A 17,148-nucleotide genomic window follows, 5' to 3' on the forward strand; every position below is an offset into this window, starting at 1 on the left:
CCTTTTTCACTTCTAAGATATACTGTCTATTTTTCCAAAACTTTCATAGAATAAAATAACTAACCTTCAATAGAAAGTAGAGTTTATTATTTTCAAGGGAGTTTTAGATATACACATGATATTGTAGTGATATTTGCAGTATATTACTTGAAATGATCCCGTTAAAACTCTTAAATATTTGTGTGTAGTGCTGGGAGAGAGGAAGTTAATTCATACTGGTTAGGAATTTGTTCATAGGGAATTGTTCAGAAATTGTTCAAAGGGAAATATAGAAAGACAGACTTTTAGAAAGCAAAGGAGATCAGGTATGAAAGAAGGATATAAAACTTATCTCAGAGATATTAAGAACTAGCTGAAGAATTTTAGAATGCCAAAGGCGATGAAGAATAAGCCTAGTTGATAACTTGTTCTTCAATAACTGAAAATGGTTCCCTAGAACTGTTTTTGGTATAACTTAGTTATTATTATCATTTATTCCTTCCATCTGGAGTTATTCCTTCTCTTCTGTCAAAACTATTAATTATGTTGTGCCTTTTTGGTGCCATGCTTGACAAAAACATTTCGAAAATCTCACTTAGACTACCCTTCTCATTGTGATTAGCATTGAACACTCAAAAGTTTGGAATCTTTGAATTTCTAGGATTATTTTTCAACTGATATCTAAACACATTCCTGTCATTACTTGCCGTGACCTATTAACAAAACTTTTTTTGCTCAACAAAGTTTTTTTTTTTTTAAATATAGGTAAAGTACATGAATTAAGGACTATTGTCAGGTATCAGTATGGAAGGAGCAATTATATATTCTATGGATGGGTTATTTTGCATTTACTAACAAAATGACTTATTTTGCCAGTCCTGGACCTTCAACTCAGGGCCAGGGAACTGTTCTTGAGAGTTTTTTTTTCTCAAAGATAGCACTCTACCACTTGAGCCACAGTACCACTTCCAGTGTTTCTTTTTCTGTGTATGTGGTACTAAGCAATGGATCCCAGGGTTTCATGCACGCTAGGCAATAACTGTACCACAAAGCCACATTTCCACAGCCCTAAATGACTTTCTTAAGATGGCATTACTTTTTCATTCCGTTACTTTGTAGTATAATTTTGGCCAGGTGGTAGAAAAGAAGTGCAAAACAATACTAAGTTTAGTAAGCTGACATTCCTATCACATCACTAAAGAAGTACAGTGTTAAGACCTGCAGGACTCATAGGCCTGTTACATATGACATTATTATGTAAAACACCATTAACAGTCATCTCTAACATCCATAACATTCTGCTTCCACTTTCAAGGTCAAGAGCTAAATATCTAAGACTTTTTATTGATTGGGTGTGTTTCCTAGGAAGGAAGAAGGAGGATGTGGAAGATGATGGTGGAAAAATACGTATATTGGCTTCCTGCCCACATTTTTTGCATTTTTAAAAAGTGCTACTGATGAAATCCCACATACATATAATTGACTATGCTATCTGCAGAAGATGCAGATAAATGAAGGCATTTATTCTGGTGGAGAGTCACATATGTTAACAAAATCCATTTCTGGAAAAAATACTAGGTAAGAAAGTATAACGTATTGTATATAGAATGGTTTCTTCTCCTAGCAGAACAAAATGTAGTATTGAAATGACTAATCGAGGTTTCTTTGAGATTTTCTGCTGTCTCAGTATCAAAATATTCTCTAACTCCTGTAACATCCAAGCATAAAATCATGATTTGAGGATCTCAGTAATTTTAGAAACAAAGGTACATAATACTTCCTTCCTGCAGAGACATGTGATGGCAAGTATGATTGATTGTATTATAATTCTCTTCTTTTTCCTCTTTATCACAAGTGTTGTATATCTTGGCATATTTCTCTGTCCTGCTTCCTGTAGGTGAGATTTACCTCTACTCTGCAATGTCAAGATGGGTCATGTGACTTACTTCAGCTTACAAAAATGAACCAGAAGTGGTCAAAGGGTATTTCTAGGGGAAGATTTCTATCCCATTGTCTGTGTCTAACAGATGATTTATTTTCCCTTAGCCCTAAAAACAGCATATTTCTAAAGGGAGTCTTCTTTCAGCTTATATAGTGGAAGAATATAGCATGTGAAATAGAGGCAAAACTCAAATACAGCCACACACACACACACACACACACACACACACACACACACACACACACACACACATATATATATAAAACAGGCAGAACTAAGCTAATATTAGAATATGATATTAAGATGTTAGTTTCTTACCATTCTTGTATAGATTTATAATAGATGAGTATAGCACTAAACAAATAGATAACATTTACTGTTTGATGCTATTAATTTTTTTGTTTTATATATAAGCATTCTCTCCTGTTTGATGCTATTCTTTTTTATATATAAATAAGCATTCTCTATGTGATCACTTGTGTGGTTATCTTTTTCTAAACATGTGTTTAATCACTATAGACCACTGTATCTAATATCCACAATCATTATCCAGACCTAGTCATTGAGATGAGGAAGAACAAAATGTCTAGATTTCTCCATTTTTTCTTCTACTTTTTCTAGTGTGAATTCTCATCCTTTCTCCAAATTCTCCTATTAATAAAGTAAGAATGCACATAGTAGATATCAAGCAAAAGGCTTCAAAGCCAGAATTTCATTCTTTCAAAAATGGGTGAAGTAAATCAGAGTAGCTTAAGGAAGTATAAAAATATGACTTTATTCCCTGTCTGGCTTCTACCATGGGGTGGGAACATGACTCTAAATATCTAATAAACCATTTGCCTTGGCTAATTTTTTAAATAGTTTTTAAAATAAATAGTAATTTTTAAAATTTTTTAAAAATAATTTTAAAATAAATAGTAATTTGCTGTTTGAATAAGAGTGCATTATTTTTTGAGTTGAGAGGCTAAATTTTATCAGAATCGAAATATAATGAAAAAAATGATTTTAAGATAAATAGCTGGTAGTTACATTTTTAACGTGAAATACACACAGAGACATCTTTTTTCTTCTTTTTCTATCCACACTGATTCAAATTCAATAAGCAGTTCATGTAATTCAGATAGCTGTGTATCAGGAATAGATTAGACTACAAAAAGTTAGAAAAAGAGAACCAGTAGTGGGTGGTGCATTCTTTAAAAATAACTGTCAAATAAATATTAACTATAATTCCAAAATAATAGCAGGCAAATTCTCTTGAAAAGAGAAGATTTTAAACAGAATGTATCAAAAGTGACAGTGCCTGCAGTGCTTCAGGAGATGTTCTCTGGGATTTAGAGTTTTTAGTACATGAGAATGTTTTAACCAAGATTATTTGCTTTCAGGGACTAAAATTTTTAGTTATATTTCATATAAGAAATATGTTGTTCAAATTTAATGAAAGGATAACAGCTTATAGTAGAAAGAATGCTACACACTCACTGTAGGAGGCAGCAAAATACCTTCCCAAAATATCTATCGTCCTGAAATATCTAATCCCTCAAATGTAGATTTGCATTTTATCCATACATATATATATATATATATACAACATATGTATATATATATATATATATATATATATATATACAAGTTTGTAAAATAATCACCCTTCATTACCCAAGGAACGCAAATTTGAATAATTATCAGATGGGAAAATTATATTCAAATGGGTACTTAAAAGTCCCAGCTGTAGTTGGAAAGGGACATGATTCGGTAAGAACCCTCAGAAAGATGTAAAGATGCTACATTAGAAGATAAAGGAAAAGACAACAACCCAGATTCTGAAGTTTCTGGAAAGCGGAAGTAAGTGCATTTTTGCACTAGAATCATCTGAAAAATATTTCAGCTCTCTCAGTGACTCGATTTTAATCTAGTGAGACGTCTTTTAGATTTCTGTCCTTTAGAACTGCAAAATGATAAATACGGATTATAAAAGCCACTTAACTTGTAGAAATTTATTACAACAGATTTGACTGAGTAAACTAAGTCAACTACAGCCTTTTCCCTATGCAACTACAGGGACACCACATGTCCTAGTTTCTGAGAATAAGAAAAAGTTGCCACTGGCTTTGTATACATGTGTGGTGTACATACTACTAAGGGCCTTGCATTAATGAAGTCTTGAAATTATAAATAATATCTAAATAAAAAGCTCCCTATCTTTATTTTCACATTTGGGGATCATTAAGTACTAAAGTTATGCAGAAGACCAGGGTAAGAATATAGAAATGAAATCTGTCTCCTAATATTATAAAGATAATTTATGTCATTTTGAATTATACTCTTTAAAGTAATAAAAAATAAGGTAAAACAGAAACTCAATTTTTTATCCTTCCTAACTTTGCAACAGAAAATAGAAAATCCAGTAAAGATACAACAATCCCAGGATGGTATAGGATGTTATAGGATCACTAGATGTTGAAAAAGAAGATAACAAAAATGCGTCCCTTGGAACAATGGGAAACAAACTCCACACCGAAAGATTGTGATATAGCTAGAAAATAGTTTCCACTATTCTCTCTTTGATATTTTAGGTTTGTTTACCCAGCAACTTTCCTCTCTTAAGTAATGACTATTTATTAATACTCAAAGGTTTGCAGCATATATCCCAGCAACAAATAATGCTTCTAAATGTAAAAAAAGAATGATACTAAGAGTAACCAAGGGTATTGTGTTGCTATAGCTGATAAATAAGAATGATTTTTGTGAATAGTCAAACCATTTTGATTTTTTTCATACCTTTCCTCTTCTCCAACATGAGAAATCCTAGTCAAGATATGCAAAACATTAATAAAGGATTTTATATTTTTATTTTTCACACTAAAGCAAATACACTTTTCCTCTTTGCAAGCCTGATTTTGAAAGAGTCAGACCCTCACAATTATTTTTATAGACAAAAGTTTACCGCTTTGGCTTAGGTGTTTTCCTGCCTTTGGCCGTTGCTCTCCATTATTTTGGCGACTACACAGAAAAACAAGATAAATCCATTATGCTTGTGTTGAATTGTTCAAAGTCAAAGTACCTCCAAACAAAGTTTTCTCTTCCCTTCTAAACTGCTAGTTGAAGTTTAAATGATAACAAAAATGTCATACTTTAATGTACATTCTCATTGAAACCAGTGAAAACAGGAATGTCTGTGATTGCTTTTATAAAATGCTTTCAAGTATTTACCTTGGCTATTTTCATTATTGCCTTTGTTCCATCCTCTAATCAGGAACACAGGGTTACACAAAAAGATCTTTCTAAGGAATAGGACGTTAGTCAAAAAAATAGATGTATAATTAAAGATTTTCATCACTTAAGAGATTGAAAAGCTCAGAAGACATTTTGCTATTACTGGAATGGTTCTTAAACTAAGTGAAATGCATGTAAATGTGACAGTTGTTCCAAACAATGATTATGGCTTATACTTTTCTCCTTCAATGAGATGAGTAACTCATGAAACCTCTGACAACGTTGGAGGGCATATCGATTTTAGGGTAGAAGAGTTAATGTTAGAAAGCCAAGGGAGATTCCTTAAACAGCACTGGCTATCACTTATCAGTTAATTATACTTATGACATATAAGTATACAAACATGTAAATATGAATTGAGTGAGAAATGTGTGATTTACACAATTGATTCAATGACAAATAAAACTAGAAAACACTTCCCTACATTTATGTAAACTATTATATCTAGTGAAGATTTAAAGTTTTAGAATACATTTTAACATTTACATCAAAATATTTGTTTATTTCTAATTTTTGTCGATCCTGTGGTTTGAAATCTGGGCCTGGACGCTTTCTCTCAGCTGTTCAGCTCAAAGCTAGTGCTCTACCACTTGAGCCACTGCCAGTTTTCTGGTGGCTCATTGGAGATAAGTGTCTCATGGACTTTCCTGCCTATGCTGGTTTTGAACCATGATTCTGAGCTGTGCGACTCCTTAGTAGCTAGGATTACAAATATGAACCACTGGCACTTAGCTACATAATTATTTTTTACACATTTATGAAGTATGGAGTGGTAATCCCATTCATTTATAACTTGTGTAATGATCAAACTATATCATATCTATTAGTTTCTGTATGTAACATTTCTTTTTAGTGAGGCTGCTCAACCTTATCTTTTGGCTGTGATGAAATGTCTATTCTTAGCTATAATCACTTTGCTTACTATGGTATACAATTAATATATTAACTTTTAGTCATGGAAGTCTGCTAATTAAAGTTATATAAAACATGAATTGTAATGAGAAAGAAATTCATGAATCTATTACTTGTTTTAGGAAAACAATTATGCCTCTTGTTTTCAATTATATTTCTGTGGGAATGTGTAGTATTTATTGATTTAACTGTTAAAATTGATAACAGTTACATTATATCAAGTTGATTCTAACTTGTATTTGAAAATTGCACACTTAAAACAAATATACTTCCACTTTCTTCTACCGCATAATTAAAATAACAGTAAAGAAAAGATAGGTGTTACTGGGTCATGAGTAGAATCCTAGAAACTCAAGAGGTAAGACCTGAACATTTTGGTTCAATGTCAGTCCAAACAGAAAAAAAAAATGTGAAAATTTATCTTCAATTATCCAGCAAGAAGGAGAAGGTATGGATGTGGCTCAATGAATAGTGTCATCACCCATGAGCAAAAAATACAATGGAGACCATTAAACATTGAGTTCAAGCCTTAAAAATGGCATATGCGCAGAAGACAACAATAAAAAGTACTATGAGCATCAATAATGAAGAAAAATAGTAGAAAAGTTACTGAGATATGTTGTGTTAACATCTGGAGGACAGAAATTATTTGACAGAATTTTAATTCATGAGAGGGAAAAATCAAAGTCTCATTTGTACACTCTCATTGTACTCATTTGTGTTGAAACCTTGTTATTGGGAAACAAGTGAAAGAGTAGATTGGATTACCTGTCATAGTAGACATTGCCTGTGAATATGCACCATCCCATTCTGCAAAAATCTAAACTCGTGCTTTGTAATTTAAATACAACCTCATGTTAGAGATTGTTTGGTTCACATAGACAAGGGTCTTTATTTTGAGGTTTCAGACCAGAGCTTTTGCTTATAACCACTCCTGCTTTACCCGCTTCCCTTGCCTTACTTAGCTGACACCAAGCCAAGTCTTTGAACTAAACCCCACTGCCTTAATCACTCCCTTTCTCCAGCTACAACTCATTTCACATGCTATTTATGTCTTAGCATTACTTGTTTTCATTATAATCTCCACCAGAAAACTCATATATTCATGTAAATCCACTGTAAATAACCTAGTTAGAAAAGGGAGTAAGTGCTCCCACAAATCTGTGCTACACTATGTCTTTTTTCTCCATGGCTTTTGAGTTTGACAAATGATTGATTTGGTTTGATGTAATTCCATTTATCCAGACTTACTTTGATTTGTTGTGCTTCGTGATCTTTGGAAGTTTTGACCTATGCCAAGGGGCCCTCATGTTTCCCCTAACCCTTCCGGTAACATTTTCAAAGTATCTGACTTACATTGTGGTCTTTGATCCATTTGGAATCGATTCTGGTGCAGGGAGGTATATAAGGATCTAACTTCAGTTTTCTGTGTACAGACAACTCTACCAGCACAATTTTTTTAAAGAGGCTGTATTTCTTCCATCCTGTTTCTGGCTCTCTATCAAAGATTATGTACCTATAGGAATGGATTCATTTCTGGGTATTCGATTCTGTTGTATTGATGGAATTCTGTGCTTCTATTGGAAAGAATGTTACTACCCCATTCATGAGGAAATAGAAAGACTGGGAAACATGATGTTTAGTGAGATAAGCTAGATCTAATTAAATATATGCTGCATTGTTTTCCTCATTTGTAATAACTAGAATATGTCCATAAATATACAAGTTAATCCAGTAGTTAGTAAATGACAAATACATATAGTTGGACATGATTAACTAACAGCACTTTAAGGATTCACATGGTGAAAACAAGTGAAGCTATTCTGAGGAGAGGATCACAATGACTCAATATCTATGTGCATATGACCATATTGTAATGAACTCTAAAAATCAATCATGCATGTGAAATACATATATCTGTATATAATTTTAATAGGTGCCATAAAAATAGCCGACTTCCCTGTAATCTCGAAGCAAAATTCTAAGTTTAGAAGATAAATTGAGGAAAGTTTTTAAAACAAAAACTAAAATACATAGAAGAAAAAGCAGAAGAGAAAAGAAAAAAATAAGATGAAAAGTAGAGTAGCTATCTATTGAAAAATTCATAAACAATTTCCAGAACTATACAAGAGAGCTTGGGTAGAGCTCAGTTGTAGAACTAGACTAATATATACAAAGCCATGGATTCAATCTCCAAGAAGGCATAATAAGTTAATAAATAGTAATAATAAAATAATTACAAATGCTTTCATGTTAGAGAGGCCTGAATCCTAAAACAGTATACAAATTACTCTCAATTCTTGTATATAATGACATGAAACTACAAGAATAAAGAGGTAATAGTTTTCCTTTTCTAACCTTTCCTTTAGTTTTCTGTTTTCTTCTTCTCATTTTTCCTTTGGCACTACTGATGCTTGAAGCTGCTAAGGCTCTGACTGCTTTAGATTATTTTTCAGATAAGGTCTTACCTTTTGGCCAAGCCTTCCCTGAGCAATAATCTGTTACCTATGGCTTCCACAAATGTGAGGTATCAGGGAAATTACACTATATCCAGCTGTCTTTGCTTTTGTAGTTTCTCGCAATTTTTTTGGTCAGAGCTGTCCCTGGATGTCAGTGTTCTACAGTTCTGCCTTCTAATTAGCAATGTACATTTCATTCCATGTTTGGACTCAGACTATTTTACAATGTATACACTCAATATTGACTTCTATTTTCTAGATATTAAATTCTATTGAGGTTAGTATGGATTTTTATGATGTTATAATAAAAACACAGAGAAATCCATTGGTTATTTTCCCAGTTTCTTCAAATATTTATAACTATGACATGAAAAGTAGGACATTAATATTTCACAAGCAACTTATGCAGACCAGTTGTTTTAATAATTTTGTGCACATATTAAGTCTAATAAAATTTTATCAACTCTATATTAATATATATTTATAGATACGTTTCTTTACCAAAAATGAGTCTGTCTCATGCTTCCCTTTTATAATTAAACCCACTACTTCTCTTTGTCTCATCCAAAAACTGTTTCATTCTGGCAACCAACACATTTTTTTTTTCTCCAGCTTCTAGATCATGCAATAAATAAGCTTTTAGGATTGCCTTCAAATCTTTGGTAGATTATTGCCAGTTGTTGTATGCCTTAATATTGTATTCCCACGAGTTGCCTTTGGTTCTGTCATTATAGAATGTAGCACAATTCATTTCCCACTCACCTGAGGAAAGCCTGAACTGATTTCCATTTTTATGACTAGAGGAAATAATGCTGTTATAAACATCTGTGTTTTGGCTTTTGGGTGAATGTTACATTTCATTTCCATGAGCCAAAGCCGGGAAGAGCTCCATTCCTGTGCTGTACTGTGGGTGGTTGCATATTTCATATTATAAGAAACTGTCAAAATGTTTTCAGAAGTGGCTTTCCCATTTGACATTCCTGCCAGCATCCAGTTTCTCTGTTTCTTTATAGCATTTATTATGGACATTATTGTATTATGTGAAGTAATTCTCATACATGTTTTATGATGTAATTTTAGTTTTAATGTGCATTCATTTGATGACTGATGATGCTTTTCTTGTGCTTATTTTTCACAAGATGTACTTTGCTAGGTTCCAATTGATTTTTTTTTGTCCAGTCAGGGGGCCTGAACTCTGTGCCTGGGTGCTGTCCCTCAGCTTTTCAGCTCAAGGCTAGCACTCTACCACTTGAGCCACAGGGCCACTTCCGGCTTTTTTTTGTTTTTGCTTATGTGGTGCTGAGGAATCGAACCCAGGGCCTCAGGCATGCAAGGCAAGCACTCTACCACTGGGCCACCTTCCCAGTCCTCCAATTGATTTTTTTAACATTAGGTTTTGAGAGTTCTATGTAGAGTCTAGATTTGAGGCATTCTTCAGGTACAGAATTTGCAACTATTTTATCCTTGACTATGGATACCCTTCATCATCATCATCATCATCATCGTCATCATCACTATTAGTATTACTACTATTAATTTTGTACGTGTATGTATGGTCCTGGGGATTGAACTCAGGGCCCCTGAGATTTGTTGCATTTCGTTAACAATTTACCATTTGAGTCATGCCTCACTTCTGGCTTTTTTGCTGATTAAGCAGAGATAAGATTCTCAAGAACTTTATTTTTTTTGGCTGCCTTCAAACAGAAATACTCAAATCACAACCTACCAATTTGCTAGGTTGTGATATATGAGCACCCTGCTCCCAACTTCTATTCACTACTTGTATGACCTTTCATAGACTAAATTATTTTACAATTTTATTGATTACTACTATATAAAGTTTTCCTTTCATATAATTTTAATGCCATATTTAAGTATGCTTCATCATAAAATTATCAAAACATCTTCCTTTGCTTTATATTTACATCACTCTTTTTGTTTTATATGCCACCTTCAAAACCTGCTTTAAGATAATATTTGAATAAATTGTTATATTTAAGTCAACGCTCACTTTTTAATTCTCCCCAATACTGTATAATCTATCACCACTTATTAAAGAGAATGTCATTCCACAAGTGTTTCACATTCTTATTAAATATTCCTTGATAATATGTATGTTCCTCTAATCTGGTGCCCTACACTCCCATTGAGCTGTATAATCTTTCCTATACAAATATAACAATTTTACACTAACAGCTTTAATATTGGAGAGAGAAATATATTCCAGTTTATTTTCCTTTGTCAATGAGTCAAAGAGTGTTGGTCAGGTGTTTTAAGAAATTGTCAAAAACTTATAAATAAAATTGTGAAGCTGTGCGCTGATGGCTCATACTTATAATCCTAGCTGCATAGGAGGCTGAGATCTGAGGATTGTGGTTCAAAGCCAGCTGGAATGGGAATGTCTGTGAGACTTTTATCTCCAATTAACCACCAGAAATCTATTAGTGGCAAAGTTGCTCAATGGGTAGAGCACTCATTTTGAGCTGAAGAGCTGAGGGACAGTAACCCAGGCCCACATTTCAAGCCCAAGAATGACCAAAAAAGGGACGAGGAAGTGGGAGAAAATATGTATCCCCCAATCCATAAAAATTATATGTCTCTATTTATTCATATTTTTGCCTTTATATTCAGCATGGTATGATTTTCAATGATGGTGGGTGAAATACATTTTGACGCACAAAGTCATTCACAGAAAACCATTGAAAAATAAGGGGCAATGGGAATGGAAAAAGACAGAAACAGGTTAATCAGGCCCTTGATCAATATATGAGTGTGCAAAATATTTCAATAAGATTTCTTCATGCAATTAATATACACCAATTAATAAATATCTTCCAAAGGCATTGCTATTCAAGTATGACATAAAGGCTAAATACAGATTGCGTGGTAAATGAAACAAAGATAAGTGAGAAAATACATACTTATAGTAATTGTGCAAACAAACTAAGAAATTTGGTCAACATACTGAGGGCTCATGGCTCATTAGAATTAGAAGGCCATTGGTATCTAAGATAATACTAAAATGTTAGACTTGAGCCTATCTTTAAGACTGCTTAATGCTAAAGTAAAGTCAATAAAGGACCTGTTTGGCAAATAAAGTAAAATTATAATTTAGAGACAAATGAAAATAATAATATACATATATGTCTATATACATGTATGTATACATCTTTATATTCATATATAGGTATACATATATATAGGTATTTGTATATATACACCTAAGAAGTATGAATATATGCATATGTACACATAGTGTTTATACATATACATATTAATGCCAATGAAAAACTTTAACCATCCTGAATAAGTTATCAAGAAGTCCAAATATATATCTCTGTAATATACCAACAACCAAAGAACATATGGAAAGATCATAACATACCTAGACATTGCATACATATAGAGATTAGTGGAAATAGAAACAACAATATGATAGTACTGCACAACCACTATGTAGAAATTGGAATCCTTACACATTGGTGTTTAGAACTTAAAATTATATAGTCAGTTTGTTAAACATACTGGAAATCTTTAAGATATTACACATATACTTGCTCTTATTTTCCAGCATTTTGAATCATAATTTGATATCCAAAATAGATTTCAACACATGCCCAATGAGACACATGTACAAGAATATACATAGCAAAACCGTTTACAATAATTTATAATAAAATATTGAACTGATCATTGAGGACATTATACAATTATACACATGCATACAAAACAATATGCTCTATCCGTGAGAAAAATTTACTTGAACTTACTTGGGAAACACTAATATTATATGGGAGAAATTGATGAAATATACTGCATTTTCTAATTAAATGAGCTTTTTAAAATTGGCACATCTGTAGTGGTAGACTATGAAGTAATGGTTGGTCAATGGAGGGTAGGTTGAAATGATGACAGGAAGTGACTACTAATAAATATTGGAGTATTTTGAGAGGGTAATGACGATAAAATGTTCTAGAACTGAAGGTGATGTTCATAGTACAACTCTAACTTTCTAAGAATCATTGTACTTTATCGAAGTATTACAGATTGCATTTGCATTAACCTTACGAAAAATTTTAGAATAGTAGTGGGTGAATCTGAGTGGTAATTTAGGATTTAAAAATCACAGAATTCTGTAATGAGTTTAGTATGTTGATGAATGAGACTATCAATAAAATATGATCTGTGACATATCCTCTAAATGACTATATATGATATTGCGAGTCAGTGAATATTCTACAAAATTGAGGGATGAGATAGGATTGAGAAGGATGAGGGAAAATGATCATCAAGATGCACTGTACTGGGCTGGGAATGTGGCTTAGTGGTAGAATTAGTGGTAGTGTGAAGCCCTGGTTTGATTCCTCAGTACTACACAAACAAAAAAGCTGGAATTGGCACTGTGACACAAGTTGTAGAGTGCTAGTATGAGGAAAAGAAGCTCAAGGACATTGCCCATTGTCAAGACCCTAAGTTCAAGACCCAGGACTGTCCAAAAAAAAGAAGGAAGCATTGTATTAAGACAGGCACTAGTGGCTCATGCCTGTAATCCAAGATACTCAGGAGGCTGAGGATTGAGGTTTGAAGCCAGCCAGGAAATTCTGTGAAATTCTTATCTCCAATGAAAACTCAGAACAATCTGAAAGTGCTGCCTTTCGTACAGTGATAGAGTTCTAGTGTTCATCCATAAGAGCTCAGGGGCAGCACCCAGGCCTACAGTTCAAACCTCAGGAGAGAAAAAAGGAAAACAAAATAACTCACTAAACACTATTTATAAACTGCATGGTCAAAGAGCAACCCCCAATCATGTACTTAAAGTTAATTAAAAATATTATTAGAATAAAATACAAGTCATTTTAGGGACCAAATATAGATAGAATTCAAAAGTTGTTTACAGGGGCAAAGTAAATTCTATATCACGCAGTTTGAGTTGAAATTTGTTCTTCAGTCTTATTAAATCATTCTTAAAATTGAAAATACTGCCAATTATAGGTCAATTTCACTGAGGAACAGATTGAATTCTGCTGTCTTTTCATAACAAATCATAGTGGTAAATTTTTTGGCTCTTGCTGATATATATCTGAAATTTTAAAGTAGATTTGCAATCATATAATATTAATTTAATCTATCATTTCATTAGGGTGATGTTGGTCAGATTTTTTTTCCAGTAAATCTTATCCCTTATGATAAATGAGAGCATGCTATGACAGTTTCCTATTAATATGACAAAATAGTTTATAAAATCAACTTAAAAGGAGGAAAGATTGATCTTGGCTTCTGATTTTATACATTCCATTTTATGTCTTTTATCCTCGTTGCTTTGGGTTGGTGGTGGAACAGTACCCCATGTCAGGAACATGCGATGGAGTATGTGTATTCATGGAAGCCAGGAAGTAAAGAAGAGGAGTAATAGGAGTGGGAGAGGGAGAAAAAGGAGGAGGGGGAGAGAGAGAGGGAGAAGGAAAAGGAGAAGGAGATAAAGAAGAAACAGAAGAAAAAGGGGGAAAGGTCTTTGATCTTATTGTCCTCTTTGATCACAAGTTCTCAGTGACCAAATCTCTACATTTGTGCCCACTTGAAAATGTTCACCACCTCTTTATGGCAACATAGTGAAAACTAATTATTAATCCCTATCCTTTATGAATTCAGATTCTATTTTTAGAAGGGGGGGTAGATATTTCTGTACAATTGTGAAAACTACTGCTCCTAAATAGTTACTTGAATTAATCAGAGGAGCTATTTGACATGGAGTTGGTTTGGTTATACAATTGTTGGAGAGATGAATGAAATATTTAGAATGCAAATACATTTTATTTAACAGATAAGGAAGCTTCAAGATATTTCATTTTTGATTTTCAAAAATTACTATTTCATTCAACTCATAATGAGTTGAATTTTTCATTATTTTATGGCATTTTTATTCAAGTTTTTTGTCATCTTTAATGAGGTTCATTCTTTCAAGTTGAAAGAAAAATGAATACTATAACTTATATGGAGAGTAGTTATAATATGGATTTCCTGCAATTCAACAATAAGTTATATTCAAATCTCTAGGAATAATTGGATATGTCATATATCTTGCTTTAGTTATCTCATATTGAGATTGATTCAATTTCTTAAAATCAGTGTTGACATAAAATACATAAAATTCAGTGTTTCTCTGAAATGACTTGGTACTTGAACCTCAGAAATACATGACCAATAACTAAGATTTCTGCATACTCAAAAAATGTATGAATCTACATTTTTATGTCAAAAAAGATTAGGGTAAAAGCAATAGAAAATCATGTAGCCACAGTAGAAAAAATTTAAAGTTAATAACAAATTGTTTCTTTCAGCCTGACAGAGCCTATTGACTTTAGCTTACATGAGACATTTGATTAATGATCCTTTTGTAGCTTTTGAATAATAGAGTATTTCAATTTGTCCAAAGATTCTGTCATTTAAACCTTCGAGTGTATATTTTTTAATAAAAATGAAAATATTTTTCCACAGTGCAGGTTCAGATTTAGTAACTAAATAAATATCTAAATGTTAATTTGTTAAATTGACCTCTGGATTTCAAATAATTTTTTTTTTGGGTCCAGTAGTGGGGCCAGAACTCTGGGCCTGGGCGCTGTCCCTCAGCTCTTCAGCTCAAGGCTAGCGCTCTACCACTTGAGCCACAGCGCCACTTCCGGCTTTTTTCCTTTTGCTTATGTGGTGCTGGGAATCGAACCCAGGGCCTCAGGCATGCAAGGCAAGCGCTCTACCACTGAGCCACGTTCCCAGCCCTCAAATAATTTTTTATTCTCAGATATATTATGGGCTGAATATGTGTATCTCAATCTTCTAATCCTCCGTACACTGGAAGCTGGGATTCAAAGCCAGCCTTGGCAAGAAATTTTGTGAGACACATCTCAATCACACACATACACACACACACACACACACACACACACACACACACACACATACACACACACAGAAAGCCAGAAGTGGAGTTGTGGATCAAATGTTAGGGCACTATCCTTGAGTGAATAAAAGTAAGGGATAGGCCTTGAGTTCAAATAAAAAGAACAACACACATACACACAAACTCACACACACACACACACACACACACACACACACACACAGAGACACATACAATATTATGTCTAAATTCTTTTTTTAAGTAAATTGATATTTTTTTATTGTGAAAATACTGTACAGAGGGGTTACAATTACACGGGCAAGATAATGAGTACATTTCTTGTCAAGCATTGTTGCCTCCTCCTTTGTTTCCCCTTTCCATCCCTTCCCATCCTCCCCCCAATCCCCACCCAATACTCCCCGCTCCTCCATCCCGCACCAAAGTTGTGAAGTTCCTTTTCGACCTAATGACTTGTACATCTCATTGTTGCAGTGAGTCCACCTGTATCCCTAGTTAAACGATTAATTCTTATTTTTGTTTGAAGAAATAAAAAATATCATGAAAAGTAATATTTGTTACATATACTTCAACTTTTGTGAAGTGGTTTTTAGTACAATATGTTTTAAGGTATAGCACAGGTCATTAAAATTAATGTCAATCTACTTAATAGTTATAATTCCTCATAACACCTTGGAGTGCAACATTTGGTATTGTTTCTATAGTCTTAAGAATTATTCTAAATAAAAGAAAGAAAGGAAGGGAGAATAGGAGAAAAAAATGAAGAAACAAAGAAACCAAGAAAGAAAAAAAGAAAAGGAAAGAAAGAAGAGAGAAATATAGAGGTGGGGATGGAGGGAAGGAGGGCAGAAGCAAAGAAGAAAAGATAGGAAGGAAGGAGCACACAAATTCCCAGCTCCTCTGGGACACAGCAAAGGCAGTACTCAGAGGCAAGTTTATAGCTCTGAGCTCCTACATCAACAAATTGGAGAGATCTGAAACCAACAATTTAATGAGACACCTGAAACTCCTTGAAAAAGAGCAGCAAGATAAACCCCAATCCAGTAGACGGAAAGACATAATTAAAATTAAATCAGAATTAAATGAATTAGAATCCAAAAAAAACTATAGAAAGAATCAACAAAACAAAGAGTTAGTTTTTCGAAAAAATTAACAAAATTGACAAACCCTGAGCAAATCTTATCAGAAAAAGAAGAGAACACACCCAAATAAATAAACTCAGAGATGGGAATGGAAACATCACCACAGAAACAACCAAGAATCAGAACATTATTAGGGAATACTTCTCAAAACTTTATGCTAATAAGTTTGAGAACATGGCAGAAATGGACCTTTTCCTAGTAAATATTGACATGCCGAAACTAAACCAAGATGAATTTAACCACCTTAACAGGCCCATATCAAGCATTGAAATAGAAAGAGCAATAAGAGACTTCCCATCTAAGAACAGTCCAGGACCAGATGGTTTTACAGCAGAATTCTACAAGGCCTTCAAAGCAGAGCTCACACCAATACGCCTCAAACTCGACAATGAAATTGAAAGAGAAAGTTCACTACTAAACTCATTCTATGAAGCCATCATAACCCTCATCCCAAAACCAGGCGGGGACTCATCAAAGAAAGAGAACTATAGACACATTTCTTTCATGAACATTGATGCAAAACTTCTC

The sequence above is a fragment of the Dipodomys spectabilis genome, unplaced genomic scaffold (genome assembly GCF_019054845.1).
Source record: "Dipodomys spectabilis isolate Male_0828 unplaced genomic scaffold, ASM1905484v1 ptg000255l, whole genome shotgun sequence".
NCBI classification, from domain to species: Eukaryota; Metazoa; Chordata; class Mammalia; order Rodentia; family Heteromyidae; genus Dipodomys; species Dipodomys spectabilis.